The 23728-nt window shown below is 40.6% G+C and overlaps 1 protein-coding gene and 1 long non-coding RNA gene across 6 annotated transcripts in view; one reads left to right on the top strand and one right to left on the bottom strand.

Annotated features, from left to right (window-relative positions):
* LOC105689512 (frizzled-2) overlaps positions 1–23728 on the top strand; it is a 56064-nt gene that overhangs the window by 13079 nt on the left and 19257 nt on the right. Inside the window, exon 1 of one of the 4 annotated variants that reach the window (XM_048651489.1) lies at positions 2529–3265. The exons of 1 other annotated variant lie outside the window; for it this stretch is intronic. The gene's annotated coding sequence lies outside the window, so the exon portion shown is untranslated. Of the gene's footprint in view, positions 1–2528; positions 3266–3327; positions 4418–20360; positions 21282–23728 lie in introns of those variants that run through there. 2 more of the 4 variants (XM_048651491.1, XM_012406571.3) reach the window with 2 other exon arrangements.
* Positions 21489–22258, bottom strand: LOC125500102. 2 transcript variants are annotated; one of them, XR_007277300.1, is made up of 3 exons: positions 21929–22258; positions 21667–21801; positions 21489–21599 (listed from the first exon to the last, which is right to left on the bottom strand). It is a non-coding gene; the product is annotated as an uncharacterized LOC125500102 (long non-coding RNA). The 2 variants fall into 2 exon arrangements; XR_007277299.1 differs by lacking the exon at positions 21929–22258 and having other exon boundaries at positions 21667–21920.

Below are 23728 nucleotides of genomic sequence, written 5' to 3'. Positions count from 1 at the left end.
GCGAGTATAATCTTCCGAGTTACAAAGAAGAACTTATGGACGATGAAAAGCGGCGTATGGATGACCTTTGAACAAGCTACTGTACCACAAGAACTCAACCCGGAACTACGCGAGTTTACTTCTGAAAAATTGTAACCAACTTCACCCCGAAAGTATTCGACCAGTAGAAGTGAACCCCGCGAGACTTTGTGCTTCTCTGATAATTCACATTGAAAGTTTTTGAAAACTACCTACTTTGTCGAATCTTCGCACCGTCGCTCGAGATATCCGTACGATCCGAATAACACATTTCACGGCACATCTTACGAACGGTATCGGAACCAAAATTATTTATTGTAACTCGAAGTTGTGGGGAAAACTGTGAGGTTTATATTCGTACCGAACGTGCTCGAATGATATCTGTTTACGGACTCCGAGAAGTAAAATCCCTACTATATTACATCCTAATGGTAATGGTGGTCATAACTTGGGTGCGATAATGGGAGGCAAAGTTAACTCAACCTCACCTTCGACGACTACTACTACTACTACGAGAGACGAAAAATTTTACTTCAACGCGATACCAAATGAATTATATGTCTTCGACCGAAAAGTATACCGTCTCGCTATACTCAAACTTGGCAACAGTCTCTAGTCGGGTCTAGTCGTTTAAACTATGAAAAATACTTACCGTGTGAATCACCAAACAAAGTCTTGTGCCTATACACTTGTAGGCCTTACCAGTTGTAGTTGCTCAGGTATACGCGCGGTACTACATAGGCGTAATAACGTGGCGAGAGCACAAGTTTGTGATATAGCCGCATGAGTTAGTTATATTTGCGCGTGAATTTACGGGGTAATAAATGTCGGGTGTCGTTGGGTTATAAAGAAGAAGATGAGAAAAAAAAGAGACCGTGTTATGTATATAACCGGTAAATATTTAACCATGCTTAAAAGGTTAAAAAAATATTTGCAAACCACTCGTCTCTTTCTCTCTCTCTCTCTCTCTCTCCCCTCTTCTCTTTTCTCGCTTTCTCTTTCTCTTATTAACCAAACAAGACAATTCTTCATCTCGTGAACTGGTATTATACATAGGTAACCCGCCTGCGGCAGCAACGCGAGAGAATCGTTTAATCCCCAGCTGCAAAATCTCAAAACTCCGCAGCCGAAGCAGCGGCTGAAAATTACATGCCTCGTAAAAACAGGGGTCGAGGTAATTGAGAAGATTAGCAACCGAGACAAGCTACCTCGCGTACCGTACATTTCCTGAAAAAACGATATTTGTTTTCAATAACAGAAAGAACAAAACTCGCTTTCGGATGACTGTTTATTGAAAATTAGCGAACGTCGAACGTCGCGACGGCGAAATTTATGGATCATTAATATTCGAATAATTTCGATGCACGCGTTATTACATCACTCTAATTCGCATGTTTGACGTATCACGGTTGCGGAGGATTAGCCATTTGAGTTAGGTATAATAATGCGAAGCTGGTTAAATTTTGCTAAATTTATGATCCCCGTAATAATTGCTTTCGCATAACACTACGCGTGCAGACGCATACGACGCTCCCAATTATCTTCCTCCCACACCTAAAATCCCCTTCCACGATCCATTCCATATTTTACACCGCAGATATTTACCGACCTCCGCCTTTACATGTAGGGAATATAAAGTTGGAAGAATTACGCCGTGTAACGCTAAAATTTGCGAACGACGTACGGCAATTAGCAGGCATCGCTTGCCGTTTTCGAAGCTTCCGAAATTTCGTACAAAACTTTATCCGCAAATCATTGGAAATCGAAGCTACTCTCGTGAGAAAAAAATGGCGAGTTTCGACCGGTCCGATCCACCTCGTTGCCCGGCACACCCTCGCGTTCCCCTACATCTTACAGAGAGAAAACTCATTGCAGGAAGTCACGTTTTTATACGAAGTCAATCGCGAAGTCTTTCAACATCGCGAAGTCCTTTGAAGTCCTGATGCATTTTTTTCGAGACAAGTGTACGTACTCTCCGTCGATGAAGTGGTCAAGCCATTCTTTGTGCGGAAAAAAACGAAGGATTTCATTCGTCGATTCGGGATTGCGGTGCAGGACTCGGTAAAGCTTGTGAAACGAGTTGCGAATAAAGAAATAAAGGATTGCCGGATCGAGCGGAGGGGATGAAGTTGGCGTTACCGGGGGATGATGGAGTAACGGGAAGGGGTAGCCGGGAATTTGGCGAGTTACTTACACGCGCACCTGTGGCTCCCGTTGCTTCGGGGTAGTGGTTAGAAATTGTAGGGTAGCTATAGGTCCTGAATGAGATTGCGCTGTTCGGTGTGCGCGCGTTATCAGCTCTCGCTTTGGCCATAGAATTCTACATGACGCGTACACGTACACACCTACCTGTGCCGGGCTTGTCGTTGTATGGGTTATAGAGTTGCCGGACTCAAAGTGGAAAGCCTGTGCACAACCGGCGGGCGGCACACTCTCGACGTCGTTAGTCACCAACACTTGTACAAACGAACGCGAATCGGTGAGCATTGATAAAAGCAGGAACGTCGACAAGGAACACCATTGCTGGCGCGTCTCGGGACCCGGCAACATTAATTTACAGTCGACGCTGATATTTTCAACGTGGACGAAATTCATCGAGGAAAATCCGTCTCGATCTCACCGAACGGGAACAAAGAGAGGAGAGAGATAACGATAAACCAATTGTAAAAATTTTACAGAAATCACATCGTACAACATACGCACGTTCGTGATCCTCTACCTTATATTTTATCTTACTCAAATTCGATCCTCGTCCATTCGTTTTTGGACTACAGTGATTTTCGAAACGGTGCGAAACTATGGTGTCGAACTCCACGGCGTGGTCAAGTCGTTCGTTTGACCGTCACGCGTGATGGGATTATTTGACGCCGTGCAGGTGACGGTGAATGATTGGAGTCAATTGAAGTGCGGATAATTCGACTTCGCTGTGTTGCCATTTCACCGAACGATGATAACAGTTGTTGTGTCTCGTTCGTATTTATCGCTGCCTCAATAAAACGAGAGACAAACTAACCAGAAGAAGAAAAACAAAAAGAAAAACAAAAAAAAAACAATCGCGCGAAGAGAACGACAGAAATAAAGGACTTATCTTTCGCGACCAGCTGCTGCTGCTGCTGCTGCTGCCGCACAATCAGCTGATACACGAAATATTTTGAGATATCGTGATACACGAGATTCGCAACAACGCTTCGGGACTTATCGTCGCAACGGAAGGATTAGCATAATCTAATCTACCAACGCCGATCAGGTATGAGATTATTTGTAAACCACATACGAGTACATAGTTTTAACCACTGTCATCGAACTTAAAATCGATGATCCTCACGTGGCTTTTTATTGTGAAAAATAATTCAATCGATAGTTCATCTCGTTTGTTTTCGTCATCGACGTTCATGGTACATACCATTAGTTATGACCACAGTAGATCGGATGCTTTTGTCGTAAAAATTGACGGTAACGGAGATCAAAGACTGGTAGAAATTGAGGAACTGGGGGCTAACTAAGGTCTTTCTTAACCGAGGCGGGAGAAGCCCCAAAAAATTGCAACGCGTCAGCAAATTAACACTGCTGACCAAGCCGAACGACAACATTCAACTACTACCATAAAACTCCACCTTCTAGGTCGATCGATCGATTGATATAGGTACGTAGAAGCAAACCCGACAAGCGCGATGACACGAACAAACTAAATGTTTGGTCTTATATATTTGCTCCGGGGTGAACTAATTATTCTTCTTCTTACCCTATATTTCTACAACGACGACTCGGAGATTCTCCAGCGGTTGAGAGAATGTTCAACGAGTTACATATTAATGAGTCATGGTAACAGGCTTCAGTCATTTATTCATAAATCGTAGATTGTACGAAAGCGAACGCGCACATGATCCCTGATAATAAATGACGTTTTGAAAATCCCGTAAGGATCATTCGTCGTAGAGTAAAGACTTTGAGACAAATCGTTGCCACATCGTTCGTCATAATTATTAACTAATTAAGACGTCGTATGTAGGATGTGATATCGTTCCGACTAACCGCGCGGTGGTATGTAGTGTATGCACAGTGTGACAAGGAAATTGGGGAGTTTGTCGCGCTCTACTTCCTCCATCGTGACAGTGATCGTTATCCTCTTTTCCCCTTTTCTTTTTCCTTTTTCTCTTTCTTTCTCGTTGCCGGGCTCAAGACGTGTGTTTACGAACACACATACCCACGTTGTGCAACAACCACGCGATGTCCTGGGATTGCAACGTTTCACGCCGAGTGACGAGCGGAAATGAAGCAAGGGTGACCTGCCATTGCCATACCGGAGGTTCGGAACCTCCCCTGAAAGCAGAAGTGAGAGGCGAGGCAAAGGGTTGAGGATCGAGCAGCCGGAGGACCAGAAGGCTCTCTTCTGTTTAACGTCAGTGTCACTCGTTCGTCAATTATTTTTAATCGCTAATTTAAAATTTTTTTTTTTTTTAATTACCGTTCAACCGTTCAAAAAACTTCCGATGATTCGACGAGCGTTTATTTTAACGTTTTTTTTTTTTTTTCTTCGTTGTTCTTCTTCTCATACATTTCGAGCATCGTCCGAACGCGATGGCGCGAATATTTCCGAGATCCAAAATCAGAGAGAGGTACCACTACGGTGATTTATGACCCGTTGGTTTTACGCCTGGTTTCCCCGTTTGCCTGCTAACCTTACGGTTGTAAATTTTCCTCCGTACTTCAGCCCTCGGGAAAGTTTCTTATCGCGTACGGCAGTAACGGGAACTGTAAACGCGCATTGCTGCACAGAACATAAATTTGAAATTTATACCCACTGCGTTACGATACTCGCGCCACTACGGAATTGCTGCAACGGTCATGCCAATAACGTCATTTTGTGTAATATTGGCGTAGCTTTATAATCGATCTCTTTTGTCCGTTGGAACGTCGTAACGCTGACAAAGTCTAAGATACAATCGGAAATCAATTGTTAAACTTTCATGCTCAAATGATTTTACCCGAACATCAATTATTTCTAATTATCGCGATATCCAGTTACTATATGTTTCTAGAAATGAAACATCCAGATCGGGTTGTCGATGCATTTCCGAATAGTCTCACGTGATTATCGAACGTCTAGAATTTTGAGTAATTTTCAGTTTCACCGCAGCTAGATCCTCAATTACGGGCAGGTTGCGAAGGTCCGTATAGTGCAGGTGCCAGATTAACGTCAATCTCTTAGTTTGAGATCGATAAGCGAGCTAATGGATGATAAAATTATTTCAATGAATTGGCTGTCAAAAACGTAACGCTTAGCGGTATAAATTGGTTTTTCGTGTCACGTGTTTTGACACTTACCTCACCGGTAAGAGGTATTATTATATCTTGTAGAATCTTCTCTGACAGATCCAATTAGAACGTCGAAATCTTGTATGAAAAAGAAAGAAAAAAAAAACAAAAAAAAAAGAGACGAAGGTATAAAATAAAATGGGTAGAAACTAAAATGAAAAGGAGAGAAAAAGTAATTGAAAAATGCTCGAATTCTATTCGTACTTTTTTTCTCCACCTTCTCTCGTCCATAAAAGCAGGAGCACCAGGACATGCTTTGCGGAAATCTTTCGTGCAATCAAATCGTTGTTTGCAGAACTTAACGTTCTCCAAACACGCAACTCGCCAGTCTCCCCTCTACATCCATGTACACAGTTATATATGTATATATATAAATGTATGAATTTTTTTTATACTTAACAAGAAATGGCGCTATCCGTCTATACTCGTATATTATATATGTATATATATGACCACGAGAATTTTAGAAAAAGCAATTCCAAGCTCGTGCAAAGCGCAGAATTCTGGGGAAGTTTTTTCCTCTAAAAAATACCAGTATATATGTACCTATATGTCCCACGTATATCGCGAGTATCGTACGTTATCATCGCCGTCTGTGCAATGAAACGAATACTCTGGCGTTACAGTTCACGTCGTCATTATTGTTATCAATATTATTATAATTATTCAGTTCCCTTTGTTTCTTTTCCTCTTTTTGTCATCTTTAAATTTCTTTTACTTTCATCATTCCAATTCTCAGTTTATTCTTCTCACCCATACAAGCACACATTTATACGCCGCGTACGACCCGCGCGTTGTACCCACCGCGTTTGAATTCTGCTCGTTAAACCGACGACGACGACGACGACAACTACAGAGTTTGTGCCGCTTCTGCTTCTGCTTCTGCCTCTGCTTCTGCTTCTGCTTCTACTTCCACTCCTGCAGGTGCTATGTGTACACGTACCTGCCGTTACGTTTTGGACGCCGACGACGCGCGACGTTTCTAAGCCCCTTTTGTTTCTCCCGCACCTTCGTAAAGCACTGAATCTCTTTGAATCGTGCTGCGATAATATACTGTAGTATAATATACTATAGCACATACTAGAGAAAAATATTGAAAAGGTATTCTTCAGAAGTTCTTTATATTATTTTTATGCAAATCATCTGACTGGACTGATTTCTGTCGTATAACTTGTGCCTCTACGATCTAGCCAAGGAATTTTATTCCCGTGCGATGAATCTATTCGATTGGAATGGAAAACAAGAGACGAAAAATCCGAAGAACGTATCCCGGGGTGAAATTATCACGTGTGACATGTGACGTGTTTGGTATACACGTTGTTATTCCCTGTCGAAATTCATGCATCGTTTTTCACCCACCTCATTCTCTGCACTCATGAGCCAAGTATACGAAGCGAATTCAATTTTTTTTGTTCTTCCCCACCCCCCAAAACTTCCGAAGATCCGACACTCGTACGTTACACGAGACTCTACTGATCCGACGCGTGAGAAACATGACGATGTGTTGAATTTTTAACAATAACAATAATACGAACAATATAATTTCGATTGGGGGAATTTAACACACGAGTTGAATTTCAATAGCTGCAGGCAGCGGATAATGCCTACGTACGGATATCGACGTATAAAATGGTAATAATTTCATGCGGCATTCCCCCGCACTGCACTGCAGAGAGCGCGTGAAGAAATTCGATGATTATTTACACGTCCTGAAAAAGAGAATAAGTTTTTTCTTTTCATTTTTATGTATTCAATTTTTATGACACATTCTTTTCCATTTTTTTTTTCTCTCTCTCTCTCTCTCTCTCTCTCTCTCTCCGTATGCGATGCGATAACGAAAAATGTATATCGATTGCTATCTCTTGTACATGAAGATACAAAAAAGCAAGAGAGGAAAAATAAGCATCAACGAAACGAAGTACCTACGCGGGGATGTCATCTCCGCGTCACGTACCGAAGTTTAGAGTCGTGACCGGAGTTTTGATATGAGATAATGTATAGGAAATTAACGCGACCGTGCAGTCTGGATTTTTACGTAAGGTGACGTCAGCTCTAATTAGTTGTGGAGATAAAAAATTTCGAACTAAGAGAGAAAACAATAAGATCAGAACGAAGTACGGGGCGTCGAATAAGAAGTGAACTTTTAATCGACGTTAATTCGTTTCTTTTTCTATCTTCGCTTCAACGGACACTCTATGATCGGTCTTGATATTAATGAAAATAGCGAGGTACGTGTTCTACTAGAGTCAATTTTTATTCTGCATATAAAATTAGAATATCTAACAATCGAATTACGAGATGACGATCTAGTTCTCGAGGTCCGAATAATTGTCAAATTTAAAACTACATATGATCCAGACGCCGCAACATCCGATCCCCAACTTTTAGATCTTTAACACGAAGAAACGACGCGAACCGGCACTGGAGACGGGGAACGCGACGACGCCCCCCGCTGTTTGTTATACCTACTCTCTGTTATAGTCGTGTATATTGTTATGTAGTATATGATCGTATCTTGGTCACGGATATAAATTAGCATTATTTATATGCCCATCGCATATCGTGTATTGTCCGATATATATTATACGTATGGTATTTTACGGGACGGATAGACCTCGGCTATTTCCATCTTTATCTTTTTTTTTTTTGTATTTCCTTTTCTCTCTCGATTTCCTCACTCTCTCTCCCCAGCTCTGAGGATCAACGAAAAAATAATAAAGGTACCTTATACGCTGTGACTTCTCATTGTTTAAATTTTCTAACACAAGGCAGAGAGACATTATTCAGCTGTCCACTTGTCACTGCCGCTGTGACCAAGTACGCTTTCAGACGAGACGCAACTACCTTTATTATCCGAACTACCTACGCGTATTTCTCATACCTTGATTTTTAAGGTCGAAGGTCAACGCAATTAACTGTATTCATTTTTAAAAACACACCACATGTCAGATAGTCAGACAGTATCCTCTATTTCATCGAAGCGATAACTGTACCGCCATGTAGGGTGCTCGAAAAAAAAAAATTTACACGTTACAAAACTGGACGAATAAAAATCGAACGCGTATCACGGCGAAAATCCTGCGGATATCCTTTTTTTTTCATTGTAAGAACTTTGATTTCGACGAGGGTAATTTGTCATACTTCAAAATCATGGGATGTGGATTGCGAGGGGCGATGAAAATCGGGAAAACCAATCGGTAATCGGTAATCAACCGTTTTCGGGCACGCAAGAACTTATCAAAAATCTACAGCCTGATCATCGGCACTGGAATCAAATTTTTGAAGTGGGCGGATTTTAGTTCTCTCTCCGCTTTGTATGACACGAGGTATGACACGTAAAACACTTTAACTAGAAAAAAGTTTATATTGGATACGATGATTTGGGCTTGTGCTGCAACTGCAACGGCCTGCAGGAAAGATCAGTGAAGAATAAAGGAAGCCAAGAACCCAAAGTAAAGCGAATTAACAGCCCGTGAAATCCTCATGGCACGCGCCATTACGCCTGCACCGCCTTCTTCTTCTCTTTCTTCGTCTTGCATTCCTCCTCCTGCAGACCGAGGCTGCGGAATTGCTACAGTTTTTTTTTTTTTTTTCTTATTTTTCTTTATCCGAAAAATCGCTTGTACGCAATTCGAAAACTATAGTATTTCAGCGATGAGAAAAATCTGCAAATTCTGATCAACTATAGCTGTCTCAGAGGTGCAAACCCTGACCAATTTTTGTATTTGAATCAAAAAATACAAGTTGATCTGCAGTGTCGTGTACAAAGTTGGGTAGCGTGTAGCTGCCGGGGGTTCCATAGAATCGTCGGGATGACTTAGTTCTTTGGGTGCGCATTGCACGAGAGGTGGAGGGAGGTTGGGGAGGATTTGAGGTGTGAAAGAAAACCTTCAAGTGCAGCCCGGCGCTAGTCCTATCGTGGAAATGAGTAACCCTACACGGCACTACTCGAGGTACATTAATACCCCACGTTAAGGTTTGCACTTTTACGCGTTTCCTACGACACCTCTCTCTCTCTCTATATGTATACGTACACATAAAATGTTATGTGTCCCTTTTGCTCTTTTCCTCTTTCTTTTTTTATTCACCCCAGCTCCGCGGGCCATGCGACAACGACCACTTCGCACGCGATCGTTCAGACGCGATCACCGATACTCGATCCAATTTATCAAATTAACGCCTCTGGAGCGTAAGAATTGAAAGTCTTTGATTCGTATAATAGAAAATGAAATATGTTATACCGTCCCCACGCAGCGCGAAACGTATGGTATAAACGTTAATGAGACGCTTGGAAAATTCTCTCTTCAAAGAATAGGTAAATTGTGGATAAACGAACCACGTGCACGTATACATGTACAGCTCGTAAAACAATCCTTGGATCGGAAACACGTGAAAATAAACGGACGTTTGATGGAAAATTACACTTATGGGATATACGGGATACGGCCTCGGTCTTATTTTAACACAGTTTCGAATGGTTAGTTTCAACCTTTGAGCTGAATATTGTCTACGTGGATACATTTTCTCACATTCTCTCGGATCGAGGCGGTAAAAATGTGTTTTTTTTTTCTTTTTTTTTTTTGCACAAATTTTGGTTTCATCAAGACACTGTCTTGAATACGCTGAATAAGTTTTTTTTTCGAAAAAAAAAGTAGAGGTAAAAATTGAATAAAGTGGAGAGAGAGAAAAAAAATGATCATTGTCATGCAGTGTAAAATAAAAGGAGACGAGGAGGAAAGAGGAGAAGTCCAACCGCGTCCTGGACCCGTGTCCGATTCCAAACTCACGCTGCGTGAGTTATGATGACTGATTTCACAGCGATTCTCATTCTCAGATAGTCAGCTAAACTCTAAACCCTGAGGTATCGAATTATGCATACCCTATGAACGTTTCGTAAACCGATATACCTTATATACCTGTATAAATATACATGTATACGCGTATCCTCTGTAAGTACCCGTATCTAGTATCTCGGAAACCACGTCCAATTATACACGTATACGGGAACGGGATAAAGAAGAAAATAAAATAAAACACCTCGAGAGAATTAAATAAAATTATTTTTCGAACAAAAGGAATGAAGCCGCGATTTACCATCCCTATAAAACGGCACAGAAACAACGTAAGGGTCAAATAAATTCCTTTCTTTAGATTCCAGACTTTAGAGTTACAGAAACTAGAAGTGTGTATTCGAGAAAATTTTGAGATTTTCGGAAGTGAGGTGTATTATATAAAGTTTAAAAAACGCGCGCCCTTATGGTTTTTAACACAAGAGTTATTTTACCGAAATGAGGTCTGTTTGCTCTGGCTTTGAATAATCCAAACTCCATCGAATAATCTGGTAATTGGGGTGAAATATCTGATAATCGTAACGACCAGCGCGCTGTTCAAATATAATTCTCAACATTGAATATCGAACGTTAAATTATTGTTGGCGTATTTGTACAGCGGTTGAATAAAATGACACGATGGATAATGTATGCGAATTTCGATCATAATTTTCGATGGGCATCGCCTCCATTTTTTTTTATTCCGTCGGCGCGCGTCCGACGAAAAAGAAAAAATGTAATCTACGGTAATTGAATTAAAAAATCAAACAATGGAAATTAATGAAGAACGTCGCCCTGGCTTAACGAACTGACGTGAACGCAGACTCGTGGCGCTGAATACGTATAATGTATTTAAATACATAATAAGTACACATAGCTGTGATCGAATTCTGCATTGCCGTTTGTTTTTCTTTCAATTCATTTTTCTTCGCGTCTTTTAAGGCGATAAATCCTCGCCCAGGGTCGTAAGATCGGTGGAGGCATAGATATATGCAGAAGTGTAAGATCGGTGATGTGCTGAATAAAATGTAGCGAGCTGCTAATCAGCGGATTAATTATATATTCCGTGAGAGAAGTTCAACATCTCTTCGGAACGAGCAAACGAGCGAAAGAGTAAGAGATTAAGGTGTGAAATTCAATACGTGAATAAAGTGTCATGCGATATCGAACGTGTATATATATATATGTACACGTACACGTATGCCCACACGCCAACACTTACGAAGATATGTTAAAGGGGGGAAAGAGGAGAGGTGGAAAAAATTTGTACGATTTTTTCTTTTTCGGTCTCTCTTTTTTTCCATATTTTTTTATTCAATAAAATAAAGTCCGAGCGAGAAATGAAGAGAGAAAGAATCGGGCGCCCGAACGTAACGCCTCGCAGGTATGTAGGTACACCTTTGCGATCTCAGGAGAGAACGCGCGGGGGACAAACCAGAAATTCAAGATTTAATACCAAACCCTGTCTCCGTTGCAGGGGCCTCGAATTCCCAGTAATTTTAGACACTCGTAAAATACCACGTATTTATAATCTAAAACAAACTACAAGCCGTTCCCTCCCCGCGGTCATTATAAGAAATAAAAAATCACGATTTAGCACCTGTAGAGGTATCGGGCACATTTTCAAAATTCGAACCACGACATTCCTCCTCGGTCTCTCATTTTTTATTCATTTATTTTCTCATTTCCGTTCCGACAAAAATTGAGCGAATTTATTCGCAATTTTATCTCGCGCGATTTTCGCCCGATTTTCATCCGGAAAATTGAAATTCTCTTGTATCGGAAAATTATGTACCGCATCATAGATCGGCGTGTACATCTATGCGAGCTCGATTCTGATTGAAAATCAACACATGGCGTAGTTTGCACCGCTGGGACTTGTAAACCATCGGTGCACGGCAAGTGTTGAGATTCTATTTTGGCGAATCCAAACGAACCCGCAACCATATCCATCCATCCGTCCGTCCGTCCGTCCGTCCATCCATAATGTTTGTTTAACGGATATCGCGTATATATATATGTGCCGTTTGCACTGGACCCCGATGAGATTCTTGGGATCACACCGCGTGTAATGTATGCACGGATGCAGCCTGCATTTTAACAAATGAAATCTCAAAGAATTAAAGAACACACACGAGAATTCCACGACGACGTTTGTTTACCCCAAATTAAAAGGGTAAATACGATTGAATAGTATTTCCAAAGAATTCCATACACACACCACAGACTATCCCTCTGCATATTCACTGTACCTAAATGCACATGCCAATTTCCACTTTCAGGTGATGCTGGAGGAAAAATAGAACAATTTTCAGACATTTAATTTTTTCATATTTAATCGACAATTTTTACGTCCATCCTTTCTATCTGATTCGATCGATGAACCGGGTGCGAACGAAAATCAAAAAATTTTCTGATCGCAACTACACGTTCGGTGAGATAGTTGTAAAGCATCACCTCAAGAACGAATCTATACGTCGAATTAAAATATATTATAAGAGTAGATAGAAAATGCTGGTCACCCTTTTTCGAGTCAGAAAATAGAAGGAAAGAGAGAGAGAGAGAGAGAGAGGGAATAGAAAGAAGGGCATCGGTACAGCATCCTGAATGACTCGACAATGCTCCGAACGACTTTTGTTGTCCGATCGTTGCTAGGAAACTGTTTAACACCAACGGAGACTGACAGACAGACAGCCGGTCGTATGAAGAGTTTAAGTTACGTATCTCATGTATATGTAGACCCTTGATATAAAATGTAAGACCCCCATGAATTATTTAGGGTTGTTTGCTCCGTCATTTTATTTATTTATTTTTGTTTTTTTTTATAAATTCAATTCCTCCTTTTTTTCGTTACCCAAGCAGCTCGAAGATCGGAATTATTATAAGTACGGCGCTGACGAAAACAGAATGGGTATTGGACGTCACGTAGGGTCGTAGGACTCTCCTTGTTATTTTAATTCGTGGCATATAATTTTATATTCAAATTATATTTGAAGGGAATATTTTTTTTTCTTCTTTTTTTATCCATTTCATCTTCCTTTTTCTCATTCAAGATCTATCGTTGATCTATAACAGATGGCCATCGCTACGATCTTCGAAATTCAAATATCGTACCGTAGGGAAACACCCGCGCACACCCCGTTATGCAACACGTACACTGAAATTTCGAATTCCTTCGTCGTTCGCTGTTCAAACGTTCGGAGCGTGTTTCGTATTGTCTTTATATATGCGTTCTTCGATGATAAAAAATGAATAAAACTGAAACGATTGAATGTAAAAATAATTTCAGTGCGCGTTACGCATGTACACTGTCAACGCAGAACCACGATTAGCCTCATCTCGTTGACCTCAAAAAATCCAAAACAAAATTTCTATCATCGATCGTTGATCCTCGTTCAAGGCTTTTGTCTAATCTATTCCGATTCTCCGTCACGTTTGGAATGAGACCGATCTCATTCATTTGTTTATTTTCACTGAAATTTCTTTGGAATACTTTCTTCCGGCTAGATTATTTCTTTTTCACTCTCCTCGAAGCCCCTTCAAATGTCAACTTGTTGTTGTGATCGCCGTGATCTCAATCTGTCGCTCGGAGTCCTACGCCTGCAGTATCCTCACTGCGATCGGTCGGTCCGCTCTGCAGAGCTTAAAAACAGATCTCTTAACTTTTTCGACGAGCGATGATCGGACCATGCGAGGGAGAGGTAAGAACCATAAGTTCTTCATTTATAAGCATCCGAGAGACAAGGGCGTTTTTTCGTCCCTCTCCCCCTCTTTTTTTTTTTCTCTCTTCCTTTTCGAAGGGAAGAGGGCTTCTTCAAAAGTTAAGCCTCTTCATTTGCTGGGATTACGTCGCGTGACGTATAGGTATAGCGTAAAAGACGACGCTTATACTCTGACAGAGTAAATAAAACGCTTATATACCACGCAGCGAGTATAAGGTGCCCGTAACGCCTGCGAGATTTTTTTCATTTTATTCATCCGTTTCTCTTTTTATTATCATTATATTATCACCATAAGCTCGGGGTTTGGGACATCAAAAATTGATCTCCGGCTCTCCTGCACTTCGCACGACAGAACGCGAGGCAGCGTATATATTTTAATTCCCTACCCTGAATATACTTACATGCAGTTACCATAATGTAGTTATACGACATTCTACTGGTACTTGATGCAACACTCGAAAAATTTCTACGAAAACACTCCTCATCGCTTTTCTTGTTATTTCTTCCCTCTCCGGCACTTCTGATACCTGTATTACACTCGCTTCGAACGAGTAAGTCATTTTTTTCTTCGAGTCATTTCTTTTTTATTTTTTCATACTTGTAAAACTTGTAACGTCATTCACGGATTGTCTTCCATCGATATTCGGTAAACCGGTAATTGAACCGTAAACAAAATTCGGGAGTGAGGAGTAAAAAAAATTGAAAATAAAAATTGAAAAATGAGCAAAAAATATACACTTGTCAGTTTTACCGATGAGCCAAAATGATCCCGACGTTCACGAATATCTGCGGCATTACCTGCACCGAGGGTACAATTTTATAGCGAACGAACTTCACGGCTAGTTGAATAATCAATGAGATTTCCTTGACACGGACGTAAAAATTTTTAAAAACCGTCCAAATATATTTTATTTAATATAGGTAGAGAGAGTTTCAACTTGATTATTTATGTAGGTTTACATAAATTACACCTCATGCTCCGACCGCAACCAAATTTCAACAAACATCAACGGAGATCGAATAACAAGTTAAATATAATCGGATAAAAATCTTTTGGATTTTCGCTCATAATGGAATCCCGCTTATTTCCGGATTCTATTTTTCGAGATTTTAACCCCCGGTGTTTTTTGTAGTACGCGTATCGGGCCTGAAAATAATAACAACAATAATAACAACAACGATAATCATAATAAAAAGTAGGGAGTAAGAAAAAAAGGAGGAAATGAAATGAAATGTGACATATGGTTACACGGTTTTTGAATGCGAGTAATTTGAGTCTTTGGAATACCTGAGTTTCGTCCCACATGCACAATTTTCTTTCGTTTCATTTCGTTCCTTTGGTGCAGCCTCACCATTTATTAAATCTTATTTCAAGATCTTTTGGATCGTGTTACGCCAGGCACGGGGTGCACATCAGCTTCGTTGTACATAATACGCATGTACCCGAAACACGTACGTGTGCGATCCTGTATACCGATTCTTCTTCCTCTTCGTCTTCGTCTTCGTCTCCTCCTCCTTCTTTTTCTTCTCTTTTTACCTTCTCTTAACTCTGCTTTCGCTGTTACTGCTGCACCCAAGAATGCATCTCCTAGCTTATAGGCGTAGATTTATTTTTCTTTTGTCCCCTGATTTACACGGAGCTTCCTGCTACTTACTGATATGTGGATACGTAAATACCATACTTCATGCCAACTCTTCACCCCTGAGGATTTTTGAAAATTTAGACGATTGCGGAATTTTCTCTGTCGTTATCTGCCATGATTCTGAAATACTGCTGTAATCTCTTTGAATTTTTATCAGTCTCTTCCAGCTTGTTTCTCTTTTTTTTCTGTCTGTTTTTCTTTTTCTCTGTAACTGCGACTAAATTGTGGGAGGAAAAAAACTCTTAATTGTAATACAATTTGCAGTCCGTTTTTCGTTCTTTTCCGAGTATATTGCGCAAACGATGCCGGAGACGTCTTGCGATCTTTTCTCGCTATCTCTTTGAGATACATGAAACGCTCGAGTAACTCAATATTCAATTTTCTCAAATTACGATGATTTGAGTTTCAAAGAATTTTCTTCACAGCTCACCTTACTATAGATGACGTTGATAGGTACATAGTTAAGTATATGCACCTTTTCCAGCTATATATATATATATATATATATACATATTTACATACATACATAGGTAACACAATTTATTCTTGCAGTACGCATTCCCTAAGGACTTTCCAACGAATATATCTACTCACTCTAACTTCACGTCTATCGTCGCCTACGTCTCTCCGAAGTTCAGAAACTCGACTTTCGATCAGAAGTTACTCTATAACGGCGCGATAACAAAATCGGTCTTTCGAAATATTTTAAAACTCATTCCTCCGAATGTTCGTGGCTCCGCATTTTCAAAAAGTCACGAATCGGCTCTATCCGACGTAAAAAAAAAACAAAAACAATTAAATTAAATAAGAACTGACAAATTACTCGGTCCCACCCACGAAAAAAAAAGAGAAAAAAAAAATGAAAAAGGGAACCTTTAAAAAAGGAAACGAAGAACGTCGGAACTATTTTAATGTTTGCAAACTTCTGTGAAATGTCAACCAGCCAGGCCGCCTTCCCGACGGGGGGTGATGGCTAGGTCTGCAGGATCATGGCGTCCGTGGCAGACAATGAAGGATAGGCGGAAGTCCTATTGTGAGCGAGTGCACGGAGTGCTCGGGAGAAAGGCAAAAATAGAAAATAGAAAAGTGGAAAAAAAAATTTAACGCAGTAAAATTTTACGTTTTACGGTGCGGGACTTCGAAGGACAACACCGCGGTGTTCCGGAGTCAGAAGAATAAAGAGCCTCGTCCACGGGGTGCCGCGACCAGCCTGTACCAGGGGCGAAAAAAGTAGAATCGAATGAAAAAATTGACATCAACTCTCCACGAAACATGAATTCATTCGACTTGCCACGACGAACGTTTTCGGTTTTTCGTTCGTCCGAATCTTGATCACCGTAACTGTACATAGATACTTATACGTATCTCTACGTATAAATTCTTACAGGATATGATGCGGGATGGAAATATTCGATGAACGATTCCGTTGTATGCGTAGATTGGTATACATGTGTCTACATCGGTACGCCAGTCCTCTGTTCCCTCGGGTTGATAACAATGCCATCCATCTATCGTAGCGACAGTATCTACGCGTCTATACATACCCTGGATAGCGACGTTCCGTTATCTCTCGAATACGACCACCGGGCCGGGCCGGGCGCCGCGACGCTTCGAATACCTACACCAAAGACCGAGAAATGCGTCCGGGAACAGTGCCAAGAATTTGTCACATTAATTATATAGCCGTGTAAGCGATCTTGTACACGTTGAAGATACAGAACGCCGAAAACCGTGGGAAATTTCATCCCATCCATAAGCGTATCGAAGCGACTAATTGCCATTTCCAATTATTCTCGCGGAGGCTGGATCGAATGTCCTTCGATTTGAGGTGATTTTCACGTCCATATATACATTATATGTATGTATTCGAAACTTTTACACAAGCTTTCCAATTAGTATCATCCGATTCCGATGCTGCGGTATACTCTATGCTTCACGGACCATCGACGCACGCGCAAATTGTACACTCATTAGTTTCGTTCGCGAGTAATTCGAAAATAAAAGTAAAAGCAAAATAAGCGCTGCACCATTGTTACAGACATTTTGTATCCGTTCAGTTTAATTCTCTTTATCCTTTGCTACGGTTTGCACGGTAATGATAAATCCAGTTAGCTTACCAGCTTCTTAAGATAAATTGGTTCCGACAGATTTCTAAGGTTTCGTACATAGAGAGGGTATAGAAGTTGCAGCGTCGCTTGGCCTCGCCTTCCTTATTCGCCTCGCGATTAGGACGAGGACGAGGATGAGGACATTTCGGGGTAGCCTTTTGTGGTACGAAGTGCGGAAGCTTTGGGGACGGCGATATTCCCCAGGGTTTTTTCCCTCGCTCGCTTGCAGCGGCGGTATAAGCAGCTAGACTAGCGACTACAGCAGGAGTCCCTTTTTCGACATCTCAGGTCGGATGCAGAGACCCCCTCTCCCCCTTGGCTTAGATCTTTTTTCTTTTTTCCTTTCTTCCTTGTCGCAGGCTTCGCGGGTCCCGAATCCTGAATGTCAACCGTGACCCAACAATGAAGATAGTTATACACCAGAGGGTGCAAATTATAATGGTGTTAGAATTAATTTTTCATTTTTTTTTTTTTTCCTTCCTTCTTCCTTTTGCTCGCCTCTTCCCATCCGTTCCGTAAAATATGATCTTTAAAAAGAAATAATTCTACGCACGTGTACAAGGTATACGGATAACGTGGTGTATCTCACAAACTAATCCTGACAATACGTTCATTTATCATGCATTTCGTGATTAAAAACCAACGTTCGCGATCATTAAAATTGTTGAATAAATAGGTACCCCGTTCTACATGCACGTACCTGGCTGTATCGGGTACGTACGTACGTATGTATGTATGCGCGGTATATATACACCACGTTTTATACATAGGTATATGTATAGAAAACGTAGTTCGTTTCAGCGGAAACTCGCGGGGCGTCTCGAAAGTTTGCCAATTAATCTGGATTTATCCACTTTGAATACACACGTGAATATATTTATATATATACACACGTATACATGTACGATACACACGTGCGTGTGTATCCCACACACACGCGTAACCTAACCACGTTCCAGCAGCACACCTCTCAATTATATTTCCAAGATTGTTGTGTGTGCATCGCGAACGTTCGAAATAATTGTTTCGTTTTTTTCTCAATTCTTTCTTTCCTGATAATTCTTAGACCGGGTAGGCAGGTTACTCCGAGTTGTTCATTTTTCGCAGGAGACCTCACATGTCGCAATTTTTCGTTGTGCAAGCACAAAATATCGCCTTTTAAAATCTCCGTAGACGCGTAAAAGGGATGATTTGTGGCTCGGTCATTCTCCGATTCTGAAGTGGAAACAATTCCATCGAGAGACGGTATATACACACACCTATACATACGTCCGCACGTAAAACAACCCGTAGAAAAAGCAGAAAAAAAATCTCCAGACACGAAATGGGGACACTATTACCGCGGGATCACCCAAGAAAAACCCCTGGCGCACAAATCAAGTCATCTCTTTTAAAATCTTGGGTCCTTAAGGCCACCAAAAAATCTACCCCCTGCCGTTTGGGCCCAAATATTTGCTATAGAGCCCAAAGCAGCAGCAGTTCTTAGAGTCAACGAAAGTGAGGGAAGACAGACCATGGGACTCCCTATAAGGAGTTTTTTTTTTTTTATTATTTTTTTCCCCATTTAGTTTAGATTTTTTTTAATTTTTTTCACTCCGGACTTTCTACTTCTATTGACTACAAAGTGTAGCAAGTTGCGGTGCGTGATTTTCTGTAGAATATAAGTGCGAAGTGGAGGGGAAAGAAATAATTATCAATGAACACTGGAAAAAAGGAAAGAAAATAAATTTCACATCGTCCGAAACTTTCGACGTTTGTTGACTACGAATCGATCATGTAATCGTTATTTATTCATTTATTCGATTCTTTTTTTCTTTATCTCGAAAAAGAAAGTTGCCGAACTAACGAGGGAACGATATTGTATATGGTTCCTCTGTATGTGTACGGATTATTTGCAGTGAGAGAAAGTTAACTTATGGTGTATGTATGGATATCGTGAATAGGCCCCGCGGTGCAGTATAACGATTACATAATCTTCGAATTTCGGGGGTGTGCCCTGCTCTAATATTTCAATTCGAAATCTCAAAGTTTACGTGGTCGTCTTTGTCCTCATCCTCGCCTTTCGCGAATACCTAAGTGTTCATATTTAAAAAATGAAATGAAGCGAATAAAAAAAACACAATCTCGACGTATAGAACGATCGGATGAAATCTTGAGGGGCGTGGGTGGATCGTGTGACGAGTTCAGGTAGGTCTACTGGCAGGGCGACTGACTCGGGCGGTTTTACAAGAGTCGAATATGAAAAAAAAAATGGAATGAAAATCTAGAAGAAAAATATAAAAAGTAACGACAATAACGACGCGTACATCTGCACACCCAGAAAAAAATAACAAACATGCGAATCCAAAGATAGAAAGAGAGAGAGAGGAATTGGAAATGAATGTACCCACCTACGGAATTAGAAATTAAAATGACGGCTGTCTTGTTATCTCTGATTCTCTCCACTCCCGTATTATTATTTTTGTTCTTTTTAGACTCATCTCTGGAACGCGTCGCGACGCCCCGTGACGTCACGGCTGCACCAACCGCGCGTACGGTGCGGGGTAACTCAAATTCCCCCTTCTGCAGCTTGGTTCCCTTTCTCTTCATCCGCCCCCGCACTTTTGCTCGATATCTGTCTCCCTCCCTCTGTCTCCCTACCTCTCTCTCTCTCACTCTCTCTCTCTCTCTCTCTCCACCGTTCCTTCTCTCTCTGCACTGGTCGATTCAGTCGGCTTTGCCGCGGTGCCCGACTGCTTCGAAGCTCAGTACGTCCGCGACCGTTCCAGGGGTGAGGTTTGTCCGTTCGACGTCTGAAAAGTGCGTTTTCAAACATAGCGAATGAAGATACGGTGAATCGTGAAGTTACTGGATTAAGGAAACTCGGATTTTAACGCAACCGTACGCGTAAATAAATTAATTAATTGATCGACAAAAAAGACTGTACATCCCAGATATTTGACATTAATTTATTCCACGCTGTGTATTGTGATTTGCACGAGAAGTATCGTTGGCTTCTTTTCACTGGTTTTCCCCGCCAAAAATTGATAGACGAGCCCATAAACGAATCGTCAATTAATCTGGAGGGTGGGACATCCCCTGATGAAATAGAAAGTTGAGAAGAATAAACAGTGTATGATAATATACGAAGGGGCGTGCAGGTGCGAGAAATACGAAAAAAAAAGTATTTGAGAAATCTGCATTCTTTTACGTTGATTTTCCCTTGCGGTGCTCGAATATCAACGCGCGTGTGCACGTGATACATGGGTGCATTTACATTCATCACCTTGTGTACGAGTAATCAAAATATTTAAAGTCCGAGCCGAAGTCTGACTATTTAGAAAAAAAAAAAAATAAAAGAAACGAACCTACTCCTGACTCACGAAGACGCATTTATGGACCTGATTTAGTGCGTTTGTACTACATACGTTGTTTCGAACACCTAGTCTGGTTGTGCAATAGTATTGGTAGTACCGTTTTGTACATTTCCACCGTTTCCATACGTGTACATAATCAGACGTATCACCAACACACCGTTGAAAAACTTTATCCTCTGTGTGTCTTTAAAAAGCTAACACGTTGTTTGTTATTCTGTTTAAAACCTTTCGTGATAATGGATTAATTTGCTCGACTAAAACAGCCACCAAAGGCACACACTGAATTAAGGTAAGGAAAATTCTCCCCTCAATATTTTTATTTTTATTTTTCTGCTCTACTACAAACGCCTACTGTTCACGATCGCATTCATAAAGATTATGGCTTTCCAGAATCTCTTCTACGAATCGTCCAACCGAGAGGTACGAAAATCCTCTTTTTTTTATTTTTTTTTTTTGAATTATTTATTTTTCTAGTTTTTCTTGTTCCCCTTTTTTCTGCTCAAAGTAAAGATTTCCGGTGCACCAAAGCTTCCGCTATCGAGTCTTCATTTCTTACAATTCTTTTACAAAGTATTTTTAGCTCTGTACAATCAACGCCCAATTTGCTCTGTAAAGTTAAATTTTAGATAATATTTATCACCAGTTATGCAATCAATGGAATTATGTACGCGTACCATATTAACACGGATCGTTTGATCGGTCTAGATGATTTTTATTCTCTTGATCGTTTTTTACGATGTCTGCAACACGCTTCTTCCTCTTCCTCTCTTAGTCTTTTTTCTCAACAGGCTCGCAACTCGATTTTCTAGCTAATGATTAGAGAAAAATAGTTGCCAAAGGAATCCATATACTCCGGCTGGATAAAACTCGCGAGTCGTTAATCAAATCAATATATTCAGTGTTGTAGCGCGAGGTTTCTTTTATCCTTTTTCTTACCTCTTTTTCTCTCCCCCTCCGTCTCTCTCTCTCTCGTTTTTTCATCTCATCCGCCGTTAGGTCACAGGCTGGGATACGCTGCTCACATCGTCGCCTTGAATTTAATCAGATTTAAAATAACACAATCGATTATTATTGGAGGATTATTAGAATGTGAGCGATTTACGAGATGAATATATATACGACGTGACATTTGCATGCGGTGTGTGCTTCTTCGATCACCGCGCGCTATGTTCGTTATCATCGTATTGAAAGTTTATAGATATCCGTCTCTGATATAACGAGTTCTTTTGTTGTTAATTGATTGTAACTCGGAAGACTCTGTTGTAATCAAGATAACCTCGGAACGATAACGTCGTTTGTATGGATATTTTATGACTAGCACGAGCACCTGCCCTTGCAAGGGTCAGCCAGTGAGTCAGTCCGGTTGGTTCGTTAATTATCGAGGATTTATTGACTTTAAATAATATCGAATTTCTTCGCGTCCTATTCCCATCTCCACGAGCCGCGCGCCACCACTTTTCGTCTCATTAGTTTTGTTTTTATTATATTTGTTTTTTTTTTTCACTCGATACTCGGTTTTACGAAACTCGGTAATCGTAAAGCGATCGGACAGTTTGAACGTTAAGGCGCGCAAAAAACTGACTTATTTTATTCTCCTTTCGAAAGGTCGGTTCGATTTTGTATGTAGCTATTTTTATCTCGGTATAGTTTCAATTCTTTACGATGACTACGACATTGTCGGTTCCGCTGTTGCTGTACAGATCATAGGCATCATCATCGTCGTCGTCATCATCATCATCATCGTCGTGTGTGTTTTATTTACACTTGACTTCGCGCGGTGGCTAAATGTCTATAGGGATATTAACCGGCCGCCCCGGACGCACGTATTTGGCGTAAATAACCAATTTGTATCGTTGGATTATCACACCGAGCGAGTCGACGCGACGAACACGAGGTGCTGGCGGAGGAGGGGGCAGAAGGACAAGTGAGAGATCAACTCTCTTGTCGTTTTACACTATGTGGTCAGCGGCGGCTATGAATTATCAAATTGTTGTCGAGCTGAAATTATTTTGAATCAAATATTCCATTAACCTCAGGATCGATAATATCGTCGTTTTCGTCAGCTCGTCTAATTTCTGACGATTATTCATAATTTTGGAATTATTTAACGTTGCGCACCTCAACAAACGACAATCGTGTGATTAATTTTTTTCATTTTATTCGTGTTTTAATTTTACATCGGTCAAAACTCGTTTATGATCTGAGAAGAGATTGTTTGGATAAGTTACCGGAGTCTGCGCTTCTCTATCAGTCAGGAGAGAATTTTTTGATAGACAGTTTTCGTAGTCCACTATATTTTTGACTCACTTATGTTTATTTGAACGAATCCCTTTGGTCTCACGCCGCTCATCGCTCTTCTTTTACCATCCATATACGTATATGCATGTATATTTTTAGTTTACATACATCTACTGACGTCGTGTACCTATATGTTATACCTATCGTAGTAGGTATGTGTGTTCGTTTTTATCGGTTTTTTGAACAATTCATTAATTGCGATCAATTCAAAATTATTGTCGATTGGTTTCCACCTGTTGGATGCAACTCTTTTAGATAGAGAAAAAAAAATGAGTCGATTAAAGAAACATTGATCAACCAATTGAGAAATTTGTAATAATTCGTGATGCAAGAGATACATACATAGAAGATGAATAAACACGCGACTGAACGACAAGTGTGAATGTCGATAAAGTCACTGATTTCGATGATTTTATTTTTGAGATTGTCGGTGTCGCG

Source organism: Athalia rosae, chromosome 2, assembly GCF_917208135.1.
Source record: "Athalia rosae chromosome 2, iyAthRosa1.1, whole genome shotgun sequence".
Lineage (NCBI taxonomy): Eukaryota > Metazoa > Arthropoda > Insecta > Hymenoptera > Athaliidae > Athalia > Athalia rosae.
The sequence above is the reverse complement of the archived record's forward strand: the minus strand, read 5'-3'. Positions and strand labels throughout refer to the sequence as shown.